This window comes from Pituophis catenifer, unplaced genomic scaffold (assembly GCF_029215685.1).
Source record: "Pituophis catenifer annectens isolate HBS135680 unplaced genomic scaffold, rPitCat1.0.hap2 SCAF_2, whole genome shotgun sequence".
In the NCBI taxonomy this organism is placed as follows: domain Eukaryota; kingdom Metazoa; phylum Chordata; class Lepidosauria; order Squamata; family Colubridae; genus Pituophis; species Pituophis catenifer.
Window position 1 is genome coordinate 2,865,755 of NW_027256882.1, and position 16,924 is coordinate 2,882,678.

Below are 16,924 nucleotides of genomic sequence, written 5' to 3' on the forward strand. Positions count from 1 at the left end.
CAATCATAATCCTCTATTACTGGAGCTGCTTTGGGGGATTCTGCACCGTGGCCAGCTGCATGAAGGGCTCTTCCCTGGATTGTCACACCGTAAGGTCTCATTCTTTTCTTGAGATTCGTCCAGCTTTCCCCATCTCTACAAAAACCTTCGGTGAAGGAGGGACTGCAGCTGTTGTGTACAGAACCATTGATATAAATTTTCATTTACATTAAATGTAGAGATTTTCTTAGCCCTGATCTGATCACAGAAAGGTCCTAATGGTCCTAATGCTTGGAAAGTCTTTTGCACATGCATTTCAGGGGATTCTAGTCATTCTGGCTTTTTGTGAGAGAAGAATACTTTATCCTAAAACTTTCACCACATTCAAATTAGAATCTATGTGATTCTTCTCTCACAACATGAGAGACAAAAAGGTCCCTTCTTCTACATTCATACAGGTTCATTAGGTTTCAGTTTTACACAGTGGATTGAAAGAGTTTATTGTGTATTTTTTTCGTATCCTCACAGTCCAGGAGTTCCCATTCTCATTTCTGCTATAAAGGAAAAAAGTTTTTTAAAAGTTTTGCCTGATCACATCCCCCCTAGAACAATCATTTTCCAGCTCAATACTGGGATACATTTTCCAGCTCAATACTGGGATACATTCTCAGGTAAGCCCCTTGTCCATGCTGAATACACCATGGTGGAGATTGTAAATCCAGCATAGGTTAGGCACTCTGTTACACTGTCACCAGATATTTCCTTTTTGAATATTCTTGTAATTAAGCATAATATCCCAAGATGTTTCCCTTTTCAACATCTTGCAATTCATTATGTAACTTAAACTGTTCTATTCATAAGGTATCTTCTTTAGCATCACTCGTACTTTGGTAATTCATACTTAGCTGTAACTTCTGCAAGTCTTTCCTGATTTATACCTTTCCCATACTATGCCTGGAATTACATTTTAGTAGCTAAGTTTATGTTTTCTCTCAAAAATTAAACTTTTCTTGGGGATTTGGGCTTTCTTATGATCCAATATGGGATAAACATGAAGAAAGATGCTCTTATTTATTTGAAACGCCATTGCTGACTTTCAAATGAAAGTAGCTGTTGTGGTCTGCCAGCAGCCTGCGGAGCTGGCAGCAAAGTCAGACAGTGAGGAGGCTGGGAAGGAACATGGGCCAGTCCTGAAGTCTGGAGAAGGCCTGGACAAGGGCTCTGCGTCGGAGGCAGAGATGGGGCCAGGGCCATCTGGGAGTTATATGCAGACTCCGGAGCCTCCAGGGTCAGACAACAGAGAGGCAGAGGAACAGGAAGAGCCTATTCCTAGTGCGCGCATGCGCAGAGCTGCCAGAAGGCAAGAACAGTTAAAACTAAAGGGACGACTCAGGAGTAAGGCCTGGAGATGATTGGCCCTCCCATAAGGTTTAAAAGAGGAGCAAAGGCACATGGGCCCTTTGTAGGAAAGCAATGTTGTTAATTCTGTTCCCAGTCAGCATCCCTGTTTGATTCTGGACTTCATGTGCCTTTGCCAAGTAAATCTTTGGCAGCGTGTCAAGGGAGATAAAGGTTGGTGATTATCCCGAAGGACTTCTCCCGAAGGACTTTTTGCAACTAATTGGGACTCAGCTGTGAATGAACGTAATTCACAGCTGTTGCAATAAAAGAGGTTTTTGGGACTACTTGTATATTTTAATAATTCAGGAAGCCTAAATCACAACAGTACCTACAAAAATCCACTGTTCTTAATTACAACACAATTAATCCTTTCCTAATTCACTAATTAGGAAATGCATATATTTCAACAACTAAAAGGTAACATTTTTACATATTCTCACCCAAATTTAATTCGTGAATGGAAATACCACCATTGGTCCCCTTGAAACTTCTTTCTGATTTCACAGATTTATATGGCTTCTACATTGTATGGGTCCTTATATGGTAGTTAAGATATCTGTTTATCAGAAAACCTTTTCCACAGAGCATACATTTATAAGGCTTCTCCCCTGTGTGGATCCTTTTATGGTGATTAAGATACGTCTTCCTAGAAAAACTTTTTCCACATTCCATGCATTTATAAGGCTTCTCCCCTGTGTGGATTCTTTCATGGGTCTTAAGATTCGTCTTCCTAGAAAAACTCTTTCCACATTCCATGCATTTATAAGGCTTCTCCCCTGTGTGGATCCTTTCATGGGTCTTGAGATATGTCTTTGTAGAAAAACTCTTTCCACATTCAACACATATATACTTCTCCCCTGTGTGGCTCTTTTTATGGCCAATAAGACGACAAGAGTCAATAAAGCATTTTCCACACTCCATGCATTTATACGGCTTCTCCCCTGTATGAATCCTACTATGATAAATAAGATAACAGTTCTTAATAAAGCTCTTTCCACACTCCCGACATTTATATGGCTTCTCTGTTGTATGGATCCGGGAATGCGTAGTAAGAGAAGTTCTATAAGTGAAACTCTTTCCACATTCCATGCATTTATAGGGTTTCTCTCCTATGTGGATCCTCTTGTGACATTTAAGGTAACTGTTCCTACTAAAACTCTTTCCACACTGCATGCACTTATGTGGCTTTTCTCCTGTGTGCGTTCTTTTTTGAGATGTACAAGAGCCATTTTTATGAGAAAGAGACTGCGTCCATTTGTAATTTTTTCCATTGTCTCTACTTATATAATCTTCTCCATTGGTTTCGGTTTGATAGTATTGATTTACATCTAATTTGTTTATGAATAGTTTTGTACATTTCCCAATATATTTCATTTTTAGTTGTCCTTGTTCGGTCATGGAGGCTTTTGTTGATGCAGAAGATGAACTTTCCTGATTGCAATTATTTGACTGGTTTCTCTCATGGCTTTCTACTTCTATTAGAATTGTAGGGTTCTTCATATTGTATCCACGACTGATCATTTCGAATAGTTCTCTGGAATCTTCATCTTCCTCCCCATTATTACCTTCACAAGAAAAGAAAAATGCAAATAATGTTAGGGACAAAGAGCAAAGCAGAGGAAGATTGAATATAATGAAAAACAAACAGCTTCAATCTTAGATGCAGAATTTTGGAAGATACATTTACATTTCTATGGCAAGAGAAAAACCATGGATTAAATATCAAATTCTCCAAATTTCTAAAGAAATGGAAAGATTTGGTTTCCCTATTTGAAATTGGACTTTGTATTCTGCTGTGTGGTTTGTATAAGAAGTGGGAGTTGCTCAGATATAAAGAGAATTTTAGAAGTAGGAAGGCATGACAGTAGTTTGGATGCCATGGATGTTTGTGATACAACAAATTAAATCAATCTAGATTTCAAAACCATGTTGCAAATGCCACATTGAGAATATGAAGCACCTACTATCTGGAACGAGCTCCCCCTGGAGATACGGAGGATCCTGGATCTGCGCACCTTCCGCCACGCCTTAAAGACCTTTTTATTCACCAGGCGGGCCTGGCCTAATTTTCTCCCTCTTTTATAAAAGATTTTTAATTTTTTAATATTTTATAGTATTTTATATATTCAAATTTTAAAATTGGTTTTAAATTGATTGGGGTTTTAATTTGTCTGGGCCAAAACTATTTAATTTGATTTTAATTCCACTTTTAAATTTTGTATGTATGTATTTTATTGTTTGGCTGTGCACCGCCCTGAGTCCTTCGGGAGTAGGGCGGTATAGAAATCAAATCAAATAAATAAATATAAACTCAGACTCTGCCCTAAAATATCCTAATGGCTTTCAGCAGAAAAAAGCTGCAAGGAAAGACAATCGATTACATGTACAGAGGCATTAGAACTTGAGCTGTGGAAATACCAAATGAAATCAAGAATGGAAAAACCATAGAGTTCTCAACTATAGTTCTCTATTGTTCAACAACGTAAAGCAGAATTTGAATCTCAAGTTGTGTAGAAAAGATGAATAAGTAATTGCTAAAACCTCTAAATATACAGAGGAATATGAAAATCAACAGAATAATATTCAAAAGTGTATAAATGTACCTCAAACTATTATTGGAAATGTGGACAAGATAAAGGATCCTTTTGTAATGCTTTGGTGACCTTGTAAAAAAGCTAGAAAACTTCGGATTCAAAGGCATTCGGCGATACAGAGAACTTCAGCTGAAATCTGAACACTTTATTTTGGCACTAAGCAACAGACATAGAAGATTTTTTCTGAATATGATATGAATATGAGAGTATTACAAACAAAAAACTAGAAGGGCTGTTCGATAATTAGAATGGTGGCATGGTTGAAGATGATAGAATTCTCAATGATAAAGGAGGAAACAATTATGTACTCTTAAAAAGAGGGGGAACTATAACTATTATTTTCTCTTTTCTTAATTCTATCATACTTTTTTCTTATGCATTAATCACATTACCATATCTTATTTTCTTTTCAAAATTTGTAGTTTTTATTCTGATAAAAATTCCTGTATATTCTCACCCAAAGAGGCCACGTTCCTATGATTTTCCAGCATGACTTCCCAATAGAGTGCTTTCTGGTCAGCATCCAGCTGAGACCACTCCTCTTCGGAGAAATACACAGCCACCTCCTTAAAGGACACAAGACCTTCCTGAACAAGAAGAAAACCATAAAAAAATCAGCAGTGAAATAAAGCAACTCCACTTTTTCTCAGGGTTTGTCTGTCTGCCCACCTGCCCGCCTATCCCCATGCATCAACAAAACTTTCACTCACTCTAATCCACCCAGTATGTGTGTGTGTGTGTGTGTGTGTGTGTGTGCGTGTGTGACTTTTTATCATTTAAATAAAAGGCTTGTGGTGTCCCCAGAACAAACAATCCATGCTCAAAACCTTCATTAAAGTTGTTTGAGAGGCATCCAGGGATTTACATGGGTGTCATCAATAATAATAATAATAATAATAATAATAATAATTTTATTTCTATACCGCCCTTCTCCCGAAGGACTCAGGGCGGTGTACAGCCTATTTAAAAACACAGAAACAAAACAACAATTAAAATTTAAAATCATTAAATAATTAGGCTCCAATTAAAATCCCAGAAATTTAAAATACCCCAATTTAAAAACGTTATGTTAATAGCCCGGCCTGGCGGAACAACAGGGTCTTCAGAGCGCAGCGAAACACCCGGAGGTCGGAGATCTTACGTATTTCCGGGGGCAGTTCATTCCACAGGGCTGGGGCTCCCACAGAGAAGGCCCTCCCCCTGGGTGTCGCCAGCCGACATAACAATGGAAAAGACACACATGATCTGTTTCTGCTGCTCCTCAGATTACAAGGAATCCACTCCTTGTACTCCAACCCAATGGTTGAAGAAGAAAAACCTGCTTGGAAAAGAACATTTCTCATCCTTTCCAAAGGTGGATTGTTGACCCAAAATTCCAGGCACAAATCGGCGTATTAGATTTAAAGGCTGAAAGGCCTCGATCTGGCCACACCCTTTGGATTTTAACAGTATGCTTTATCGTTTAACTTGATGCCATTATTTTTCTTATCACTGGTTATAAACAAGGCGTTTTAGAAACTGTAAATGTGCCAATGTGATTCTTTCAGTTATTATTGAGTAGCCTTGCACAATTCCATGTCAAGGAATTACTTATAGGATCACTATTCGTCAAACGCTCATATTGTGTACATTTTATTTTTTATTATCCCTCTCTTACTTTTGGAGCTTCAACCAGAATTTCAGCACCACCATAAAAAGGAGTCAAATTTGTTTTCTTCTTCCCTGTGAAGGAGACAGAAATTTTAAATGGATAATTAATAAAATTGCAGGAGGCACTCTTCTCTACAGAAGAGAAGAGATACAGAAGGTAAGATAGCTGGAATCTCTTTTGGGAATGGGTGGACTTTTGATTACCATCTGAGATGTCCTGACTTGCGGATTCATGATAGACCCTCCTGGAAAATCGTTCCCAAGGGGGATTTGATGGATTCCTCTTTCTTATAGGTTCTCTGGTCTGCAGAATGATAGATTTGAAATAGGAGGCAGGAGAAAAGAAAAATATATTACACAACATGAAGTAGATTCGTGTTCTCAAAAAACAACTTAAATGCCCCAGTATCCATCAATGAGCCTAGAATGTGCAAGAAAGGAATGGCTGTTTCCACTCTATGCTCTAGAATGGATAATGGAACAATGTCCTGCAAGAACTAGTGGAACATCTTAAAATATTATGAAGACCAGAGAAGTATGGAAGGGAGGGGTGAAGAATTCAAACACATTCTTTATTCCCTTCTGGACTTCCAAGATGAAGGTCTCTCACCTGCAATTCGACTTGCTCCTTCTGCTCCTCTCTCTGACTCAGGAGGAAGCCTTCCGCTAGGGCCACCGCTTGGGAGCTGGTCTCTGCTCCACACTCCCGCACCCAGCTCTTCATTGGCAGGGGCAGAAGGGCCAGGAGCTGCTCCAGAACAACCAGATCCAACATTTGGGTTTTAGTGTGCTTTTCTAACCTCAGCCATTGACTATAAAGGTTGTGGAGTCGGCTGCAAAGTCCTCGGGGACCTTCAGCCTCCTGGTATTGGATGTTTCTGAAGTTGCAGGGCTGAATGTCTGAAGGGGTAATGGTTTCCTTCTCCAGGATCTTCTGCCCAGTTCTTGCCCAGATCTTCCCACAGCTGTCAGGCTGAGTGAGTGAGTGGCCTTTTCCAGTTTCCTCACTTCCTAAGGCTTCTTTCTGCATCCTTTCTCTGTCCTGTAAGGACAATCCAAATAGGTCTGAGGAATCTTGTTCATCTCCAAACAGCTTTCAATTCATAAAATATGTTACTGTACAGTAAAACTTGAACCAGCAGAATCCCATTAATCATTCAGCCCAAAATTCCTTTGGGAACTGAATAAACGAGCCACCATCCAATACATATGTAGGATTAACACCCGAATGGAAAAACCATTTTACAGACTAACGTGATCTCCTGAATGATGCAAATCCTACAAACACATTTCCCTCCTTCTTAGCTTAATCCACACTTTTTCAAACCAAATCAAAACGTGTGGATTTTAACTCCCAGACTTTAAAGAAGATGGAGAAGCACCTGCAAGGTCTCCCTTCTTTTCCTTTGCGGTCGTGGGGAAAGGAAAGGCTGGGAAGCAGCACCCCAGTCCCAGTCCTCGCACATCCGTCCTTGCACCCAGAGCCAGCAGGGGGGCTTCGAGGCTGCCTCCACTCCCCCCAATAAATGGGGAGAAACGCCCCCTCCCCTTCTGGGGAGCCCCATTTCTCTCCTTTGCTTCACCCCCAGCTCCATGGAACCTGCATGGGAAAGGGCGGCAGGGGAACATGGGACCCCGGAGGAAAACGTGGCATTCTCCACTCACCCCTCCACCGCGGGACCCCTTTGCACGGGCAGAACCTCCACTCACGCTACTCTGGGGTCTCTCGTCGGGATTGGCGTCCCTGCAATGGCTTCCCGGCAGCCTCTGCGCCTCCCACTCACAGCGGACGGAGGAGGCAGCAAGGGCAGACGCCTTTCCCGACGAACTCCAGCCGAAGAGATGGACGCATGCTCAGTTCCCACGTGAGTCCGAGAGCGCCCCCTGGTGGACTCTGCGCGAAGTGCCTCGATTGCAAGGAAAACGCAAGCAAGAAAATGGAGATTTCTATCTAGTTCTGTATATACACCTGCACTTGTCAAATTCTTGGCTCTGGGTGCCTAAGAATAATTGGAAAGATGCAGTGAGGGGCTGCTGATGACAAAGGACATGAATCTGATGAAAAAGAAAACCAATTCCATAATGGGGAAAAGCTGAAACTTGTGGAAGTTCCAGAAATTTTACCTCACAATGAGGCTACTTGGAGGACAAATGAAGCCGTGGTGATGGTGGTGGAAATGACATCTCATCTGTGACTAGAAAAAAGGGGGAACTGCAAAATGATGGAAACAGATTATGGAAAAGAGAATATAAAATTAAAATACCATGAGGGGGCAAAAAGAGGAGGAAAAATGTTTTATTTAGGGGTTGAATCCAAAGCACCCACAGGAAAAACGAATAGGAAGCTTAAGACCTTTCTAGAATTTATGGCAAGGATAGTATATGTCCAGATCATGAATAAAAAGAAAAGTGGTGTCTAATTTTAGATGACTGCTACTCTGATTTCCATTTGGCTAAAGAAAAATTGAACAATAACTGGCAGAAAACAGGAATTGGTGCCTTTTCTCCATTTTGACATAGAATCATTCATGGCTTGTTAGTTGTGAAGCTGACCCGTCGCAACCCGATGGACAACGTTCCTCCAAGCCTTCCTGTCCTCTACCATCCTCTGGAGTCCATTTAAGCTCACACCAACTGCTTCATTGACTGCATCCAGCCACCTCATTCTCTGTCATCCCCTTTTGCCAGGGCCGGATTTAGATGAAAAGAGGCCCTAGGCTATTCCACTTATGAGGCCCTTTCACCTCCCATTTTTAAGTTTGTAAATTACATTTTTATGTTTATTAGTCATATGCGTAGAATTTCTCCTTATTTTCGGTTCAGTGTTTTAGTGTTCACTGTTTTTAGAATAGTGTAATTTTAATTTTGCTAACAATTTGAATGTAGGCCCCTCTTGATCTTGAGGCCCTAGGCTGAAGCCTAGTTAGCCTATAGGAAAATCCGGCCCTGCCTTTTGCCCTCCATCGTTCCCAGCATTAGGCTCTTCTCCAGTGAGTCCTTCCTTCTCATTAGGTAGCCAAAGTATTTGAGTTTCATCTTCAGGATCTGGCCTTCAAAAAAGCATGCAGGGCTGATCTCTAGGACTGGCTGGTTGGATTGCCTTGCAGTCCAAGGGACTTGCAGGAGTCTTCTCCAGCACCAGAGTTCAAAGGCTTCAATTCTTTGGCACTCAGCCTTTCTTATGGTCCAACTTTCACAGCCATACATTGCAACTGGGAAAACCATAGCCTTGAATATACGCACTTTTGTTGGCAGGGTGATGTCTCTGCTTTTTAGTATGCTGTCTAGATATGCCATAGCTTTCCTCCCCAGGAGGAAAGGCTTCATAAGGCTTTTCCTACATTTTGACATGGAATCATTCATAGGTACTATTTGAATAAATAGTTTCAACCCAGCAGGAGGCTCTTAAGATTTTTTTTCCCCACCCAAATGCTTACCCCCAATTTTTGCCAATAAGCAATTGTTAGGGCTTTTCTCATTATGGTAGATACAAACACAGCATACCCCCCCCACACACAAAACCTTTTATTAGACGCACAAAAATGTCCACTCCTTTCTTGTAAATTTAATGCTAACCGCGCCTTGCTTATTTTACTCTCTTCCTATTACCCACAGGTTAGCAACTATTTCTATCTTACTTTATATATCTATTTCTATCTCTGTTTACATATGAAAACCCTTTTTCCTCCTCTAGATTTGTCAAAGGTACTTTTTCAAAAGGGAACTGGACTTTCTAGTTTCTTGAAGATGTTTCGCTTACTCAAGAAGCATCTTCGGTACTAAAGATGCTTCTTCACAACAAGAGATGCTTCTTGGATGTGAAGCTAAAGCTTTTCAAGAAAGTCCACTTGCCTTTTGGAAAAACTGTGACCTATGTGAATGTGAATCTCCACAGGTATTTGTCAAGGGGCTTTATTCTCCCCTCCTCAATCATAATATTCTATTACTAGAGCTGCTGTGAGGAATTTTGCACCCTGGGTGGCTACATGAAGCCCACCACCTTTGATCTTCACACTGGAAGGTCTCATTCTTTTCTTGAGATTCGTCCAACTTTCCCCATCTCTACAAAAACCTCCGATGAAGGAGGGACTGCAACTGTTGTGTACAGAACCATTGATATACATTTTCATTTTCATTAAACGTAGAGATTTTCTTAGCCCTCACATCAGAAAGGCAAAATATGGTCCTAATGCTTGGAAAGTCTTTTGCACATGCATTTCAGGGGCTTCTAGTCATTCTGGTTCCTTTTTGTGAGAGAAGAATTCTTTGTCATAAAACTTTCTTCAATTTGAATTAGAATCTATGTGATTATTCTCTCACAACATGAGAGACAAAAAGGTCCCTTCTTCTGCATTCATACTGGTTCATTTGGTCTGTTTTACACAGTGGACTGAGAGAGTTTACTGTGTATTTTTTCGTATTCTCACATTCCAGAAGTTCCCATTCTCATTTCTGCTATAGAGGATAAAAGTTTTTGAAACGTCTTGAAGAGATGCATCAGGTAGATACATCTCCTTCTGCTTCTTGGGGAAGAAACTTCTATAAAATAAATGCCTGATCACATCCCTCTTAGAACAATTATTTTCCAGCTCAATACTGGAATACATTCTTGCCCCTTGTCCAAACTGAATACTCCATGCTGGTGATTATAAATCCAGTGGATTTTTTTGTAGCATTAAATATAGTTTATATATTGATGTTACACGATCAACGGATGTTTCCTTTCTGAATATTCTTTTAATTTAGCACAATATCCGAAGATGTTTACAATTTCAACATCTTGCAATTCATTATAACTTAAAGTGTTAAACTATTCTATTCATAAGGTATCTTCTTTAGCATCACTCATACTTTGGTAATTCATACTTAGCTGTAACTTCTGCAAATCTTTCCTGATTTATGCCTTTCCCATAGAATGCCTGGAATTACATTTTAGTAGCTAACTCTAGACTTCATTTCAAAAATTAATTTTTTCTTGAGGATTTGGGCTTTCCTTATGATCCAATCGAAATTGGGAAAAAAATGAAAAAGATGCTCTATTATTTATGTGAAATGCCATTACTGATTTTCAAATGAAAGTAGCTACAAAAATCCACTGTTCATTATTACAATTATTACTCTTGGGCTTCAAGTTGTGAAGATAAGACTCAAAAAAACCCTTTCCGAATTCAGTAAATGTATACATTTCAACAATTAAAACCTAAAATTTTAAGATTCTCACCCAAATTTATTTCAATAGGGAAATACCGTTGGTCCTCGTAAAGCTTTTTTCTGATTTCACAGATTTATATGGCGTCTACATTGTGTGGGTTCTTTTATGGTAGTTAAGATAACTGTTCATAATAAAACCTTTTCCACACAGCATACATTTATAAGGCTTCTCCCCTGTGTGGATCCTTTTATGGTGATTAAGATAACAGTTCGTAGAAAAACTCTTTCCACATTCCATGCATTTGTAAGGCTTCTCGCTTATGTGGATCCTTTCATGGGTCTTAAAATACGTCTTTGTAGAAAAACTCTTTCCACATTCCATGCATTTATAAGGCTTCTCCCCTGTGTGGCTATTTTTATGGGAATTAAGATTACTAGACTCCGTAAAGCATTTCCCACACTCCATACATTTATATGACTTCTCCCCTGTATGGATCCTACTATGGTAAGTAAGTTGACAGTTCTTAATAAAGCTCTTTCCACAGTCCATGCATTTATATGGCTTGTCCCCTGTATGGATCCTACTATGGTAAATAAGTTCACAGTTCTTAATAAAGCTCTTTCCACACTCCATGCATTTATGTGGCTTCTCCCCTGTGTGGGTCATTTTATGGAAAACAAGGTCACTGCTGCTAGGGAAGCTCTTTCCACATTCCATACATTTATAGGGCTTCTCTCCTGTGTGAATTCTTTTATGAAGATTAAGAGAAGAACTTTGAGAGAAGCTCTTTCCACACTTTGTGCACTTATATGGCTTCTCCCCTGTATGGACCGAGTAATGGGAAGTAAGAGAATTACTATGAGAGAAGCTCTTTCCACACTCCATGCATTTATAGGGCTTCTCTCCTGTATGGATCCGTTTATGACGTGTAAGTTTACTGTTTTCAATAAAACCTTTACCACACTCAGTGCATTTATATATCTTCTCTGCTTTGTGGATCCTTTTATGGGAAGCAAGACTGTTCCTCCAACTAAAGCTCTTTCCACACTCCGTGCATTTATATGGCTTCTCTGTTGTATGGATCCGGGAATGCGAAGTAAGAGAAGTACTATAAGGGAAGCTCTTTCCACACTCCATGCATTTATAGGGCTTCTCTCCTGTGTGGATCCTCTTATGACATTTCAGGTAACTTTTCCTACTAAAGCTCTTTCCACACTGCATGCACTTATGTGACTGTTCTCCTGTGTGGGTTCTTTTTTGAGATGTACAGGACCCATTTTTATGAGGAAGAGACTGGGTCCATTTGTAATTTTTTCCATTGTCTCTACATATATAATCTTCTCCATTGGTTTCGGTTTGATAGTATTGATTTACATCTAATTTATTTATGAATAGTTTTGTACATTTTCCAATATATTTCGTTTTTAGTTGTCTTTGTTCGGTCACAGATGCTTTCGCTGACGCATGAACAGAAGATGAGCTTTCCTGATTGCAATTATTTGACTGGTTTCTCTCACGGCTTTCTACTTCTATTAGAATTGTAGGGTTCTTCATATTGTATCCACGACTGATCATTTCGAATAATTCTCTGGAATCTTCATCTTCCTCCCCATTATTACCTTCACAAAAAAAGAAAAATGCAAATAATGTTAGGGACAAAGAGCAAAGCAGAGGAAGACTGAATATAATGAAAAACAAACAGCTTCAATCTTAGATGCAGAGTTTTGGAAGATACATTTACGTTTGTATGGCAAGAGAAAAACCATGGATTAAATATCAAATTCTCCAAATTTCAAAGGAAATGGAAAGATTTGGTTTCCCAATTTGAAATTGGACTTTGTATTCTGCTGTACGGTTTGTATAAGAAGTGGGAGTTGCTCAGATATACAAAAGTATGAAGGCTATTGCTTAACTCATTGTAAGCCGCCCTGAGTCTCCGGGGAAGCGCAGCATATAAATAGAACCAATGAATGAATGAATGAATGAATGAATGAATGAATGAATGAATGAATGAATGAATGAATAAATAAATAAATAAATAGAGAATTTTAGAAGTAGGAAGGCATGACAGTAGTTTGGATGTCATGGATGTTTGTGATTCAATAAATTTAATCAATCTAGATTTCAAAACCATAATGTTACAAATGCCACATTGAGAATATGAGGCAGATATAAACTCAGGCTGTGCCCCAAAACATCCTAATAGCTTTCAGCAGAAAAAAAGTTGCAAGGAAAGACAATGGATAACAGAGGCATTAGAACTTGAGCTGTGAAAATACCAAATGAAATCAAGAATGGAAAAACCATAGAGTTCTCATCAGCCATAAAATTTACTTCCTATCCCTACCGGCTCAATGATGTGGTGTACGGCTGCATCTGGGCGCGCACCATCATCTGCATGCGCAGAGCCATTTGCACATGCGCAGATGGTCAAAACTGGGACGTGAAGACGTCCCGGTTCCAGGGTGGTGGTGGTGGAGCCTTCCGCAACCAGCACTACCAGCTCTTCAAACTATCCGCCGCCGGCACTACCAGCTTCCGTGAGCCGGATGGAGCTGGCAGCATTTCACACCTGGTTCTCATATATTGTTCAACAACATAAAGTAGAATTTGAATCTCAGTTTTTTTTTTTTTTTATTTATTTATATGCCGCCCTTCTCCGGAGACTCAGGGCAGCTTACAATGCGTTAAGCAATAGCCTTCATCCTTTTGTATATTTTATACAAAGTCAGCTTATTGCCCCCACAAACTGGGTCCTCATTTCACCTACCTTAGAAAGGATGGAAGGCTGAGTCAACCTTGAGCCTTGGAGAGATTCGAACCAGCAGAAATTGCAGGCAGCTGTGTTAATAACAGGGTGCACTAAACCACTGTACTATCAAGGCTCTTTTTTTTCTCATTGTGTAGAAAAGTTGAATATGTAATTGCTAAAACCTCTACATATAAAAAGGAATATGATAATCATATGAAAAATATCAAGTGTATAAATGTACCTCAAACTATTATTGGAAATGTGGACAAGATAAAAGGTTTTGTAATGCTTTGGTGGCCTTGTAAAAAAGGCATTCAGAGATACAGAGAACTCTAAAGATTAATATCCAACTAAAATCAGAACACTTTATTTTGGCACTAATCTACAGTCATAGAAGATCGTTTCTGAGTATGATATGAATATGAGATATTACAAACAAAAAACTAGAGGGCTGTACGATAATTAGAATGGTGGCATGGTTGAAGAAGATGATAGAATTCTCAATGATAAAGGAGGAAACAATGATGTAATCTTGAAAGAGGGGGGAAATATAACTATTATTTTGTCTTTTCTCTTTTTTTAATTGTATCATACTTTTTTCTTATTCATTAACCACATTACTGTATCTTCTTTATTTCATTTTCAAAATTTGTAGCTTTTATTCTGATAAATAATTCCTGTATATTCTCACCCAAAGAGGCCACGTTCCTGTGATTTTCCAGCATGACTTCCCGATGCAGTGCTTTTTGGTCAGCATCCAGCTGAGACCACTCCTCTTCGGAGAAATACACAGCCACCTCCTTAAAGGACACGAGAGCTTCCTGAATGAGAAGGAAACAGAAGAAAAATCAGCAGTGAAAGGAAGCAATCCCACTCTTTGTCTAGGTCTGTCTGTCTGTCTATCCCCATGCACAAGACTTTCAGCATCTGTAGAGAATCAACTGGTATGGGCCATGGAAATCCCACCTATCACAACCCACCCAGTGGTTGTAGAAGAAAATGTGTTATCCCTCTCTTACTTTTGGAGCTGCAACCAGAAGTTCAGCACCACCATAAAAAGGAGTCAAATTCATTTTGTCCTTCCCTGTGAGAGAGACAGAAATTTTAAATGGATAATTAATAAAATTGCAAGAGGCATTCTACAGAAGAGATACAGAAGGTAAGACAGCGGGAATCTCTCTTGGGAATGGGTGGACTTTTGATTACCATCTGAGATGTCCTCGCTTGCGGATTCATGATAGACCCCCTTGGAAAACAGCTCCCGAGGGGGATTTGATGGATTCCTCTTTCTCATAGGTTCTCTGTTCTGCAGAGTGAAGGACTTGAAACAGAAGGCAGGAGAAAAGAAAAATACATCACATAACATGAAGTGGATTTTTGTTCTCAAAACACAACTTCAATGCCCCAATATCCATCAATGAGCCTAGAATGTGCAAAAAAGGAACGGCTGTCTCCAGTCTATGCTCTAGAATGGATAATGGAACAATGTCCTGCAAGAACTACCCTGTTTCCCCCAAAATAAGACATCCCCTGATAATAAGAGCCTTGGTAGTACAGGGGTTTAAGGCACCCTGTTATTAAGCTGGTTATTAAGACCAGCTGCCTGCAATTACTGCAGGGTTCGAATCTCGCCAAGGCTCAAGGTTGACTCAGCCTTCCATCCTTTCTAAGGTAGGTAAATTGAGGACCCAGTTGTGGGGGCAATAAGCTGACTTTGTATAAATATACAAAAGGATGAAGGCTATTGCTGAGCACATTGTAAGCCGCCCTGAGTCTTTGGAGAAGGGCGGCATATAAATCAAATTAAAAAAAAAAAATAAGCCCAATCATGCTTTTGAGTGCATGGCAATAAGGCCAAGCGCTTATTTCAGGGTTCAGGGTCTTATTTTTTTGGAAACAAGGTAGTGGAACATCTTAAAATATTATGAAGACCAGAGAAGTATGGAAGGGAGGGGTGAGGAATTCAAACACATTCTTTATTCCCTTCTGACTTCCAAGATGAAAGTCTCTCACCTGCAATTCGACTTCCTCCTTCTGCTCCTCTCTCTGACTCAGGAGGAAGCCTTCTGCCAGGGCCACCGCTTGGGAGCTGCTCTCTGCTCCACACTCCTGCACCCAGCTCTTCATCGGCAGGGGCAAAAGGGCCAGGAGCTGCTCCAGAACCACCAGATCCAACATTTGGGTTTTAGTGTGCTTTTCTAACCTCAGCCATTGACTATAAATGTTGTGGAGTCGGCTGCAAAGTCCTCGGGGACCTTCAGCCTCCTGGTATTGGATGTTTCTGAAGTTGTATGGCTGAATCTCTGAAGGGGTAATGGTTTCCTTCTCCAGGATCTTCTGCCCAGTTCTTGCCCAGATCTTCTCATAGCTGCCAGTCTGAACCGCTGGGAGGCTTTTTCCAGTTTCCTCATTTGCTAACGTTTTTTTCTGCATTCTTTCTCTGTCCTATAAGGAAATTCCAGATAGTTCTGAGGAATCTCCAAACACTTTTCAATTCATAGGACTATTCCTGAAGTGGCAGGAGTGATCACAAAAGCTATCCAGGATCTTCGCCCAAGAATTAACTTTTTGTTGTTAGGAAGATTGTTGTGATGACTCTAGTTTCTGCATCTGAGATGGAAAAGGAAATAAAATCAAAGAATGAGAAGGTCACAGACGTAAGCACTGAACAACATTCATTCTTACTAATGAGAAGCTGATAATGTATTGTAATGGTATTGAGCAGATGGATCCTGTGGGTATTTGTGTGTCTGTGTGTCCATCAAATGTGGTGCAAAATATGCTTTACAGGAATATAAAACAAATGTTTTATATTTGGAGGATTTTCTTTTCTTTTTTTTTCGCCCAAAGGGTAGACTCATTTTTTTTAAAAAAATAAAGTTTAGTTAGATTAGGTTAGGTTGGGATAGGATAGGATAATTTATTGTCATTTTGAATGTACACTAATCAGCATACATTAAAAGGTAATTCCATTGCATACAGCTCTCACAGGGTCACCATCTCCAATATACAATACTTAAACATAACAAACTAAATACATAAATACATAATTATGCATATACTCACATATATAGCAAGAGGTCTAGTTCGGATTTGTGCATGCACGTGGCTAGAAAAATGAATCTGTTTACCTGGTAAGGCATGGGGAACAAAGCTCTTACAGAATCTAATAGTCCTTTGAGAAGTACCTCAAAACCTCCTCCAGAACAGAAACAGAAAAAGACTGGAAAGTGGAGGTATGGGGTCTCTAACAACACTTTGAGCTCCAAACACATTGCGCTTATAAGCAGTGCCCTGAATAACAGGAAGCAAGCATCCTATAATCTTCTCGGCTGTCCTTACCACTCTCTGTATGAACTTTCTATCCAGATTTACCCTACACTTAGGGTTTGTACA

The 16,924-nt window shown here is 39.8% G+C and overlaps 1 pseudogene; it reads right to left on the bottom strand.

The window, feature by feature from the left end:
• Positions 1-1,821: 1,821 nt before the first annotated feature.
• LOC139311668 (zinc finger protein 420-like) lies at positions 1,822-16,093 on the bottom strand (annotated as a pseudogene).
• Between the last annotated feature and the right edge of the window lie 831 nt (positions 16,094-16,924).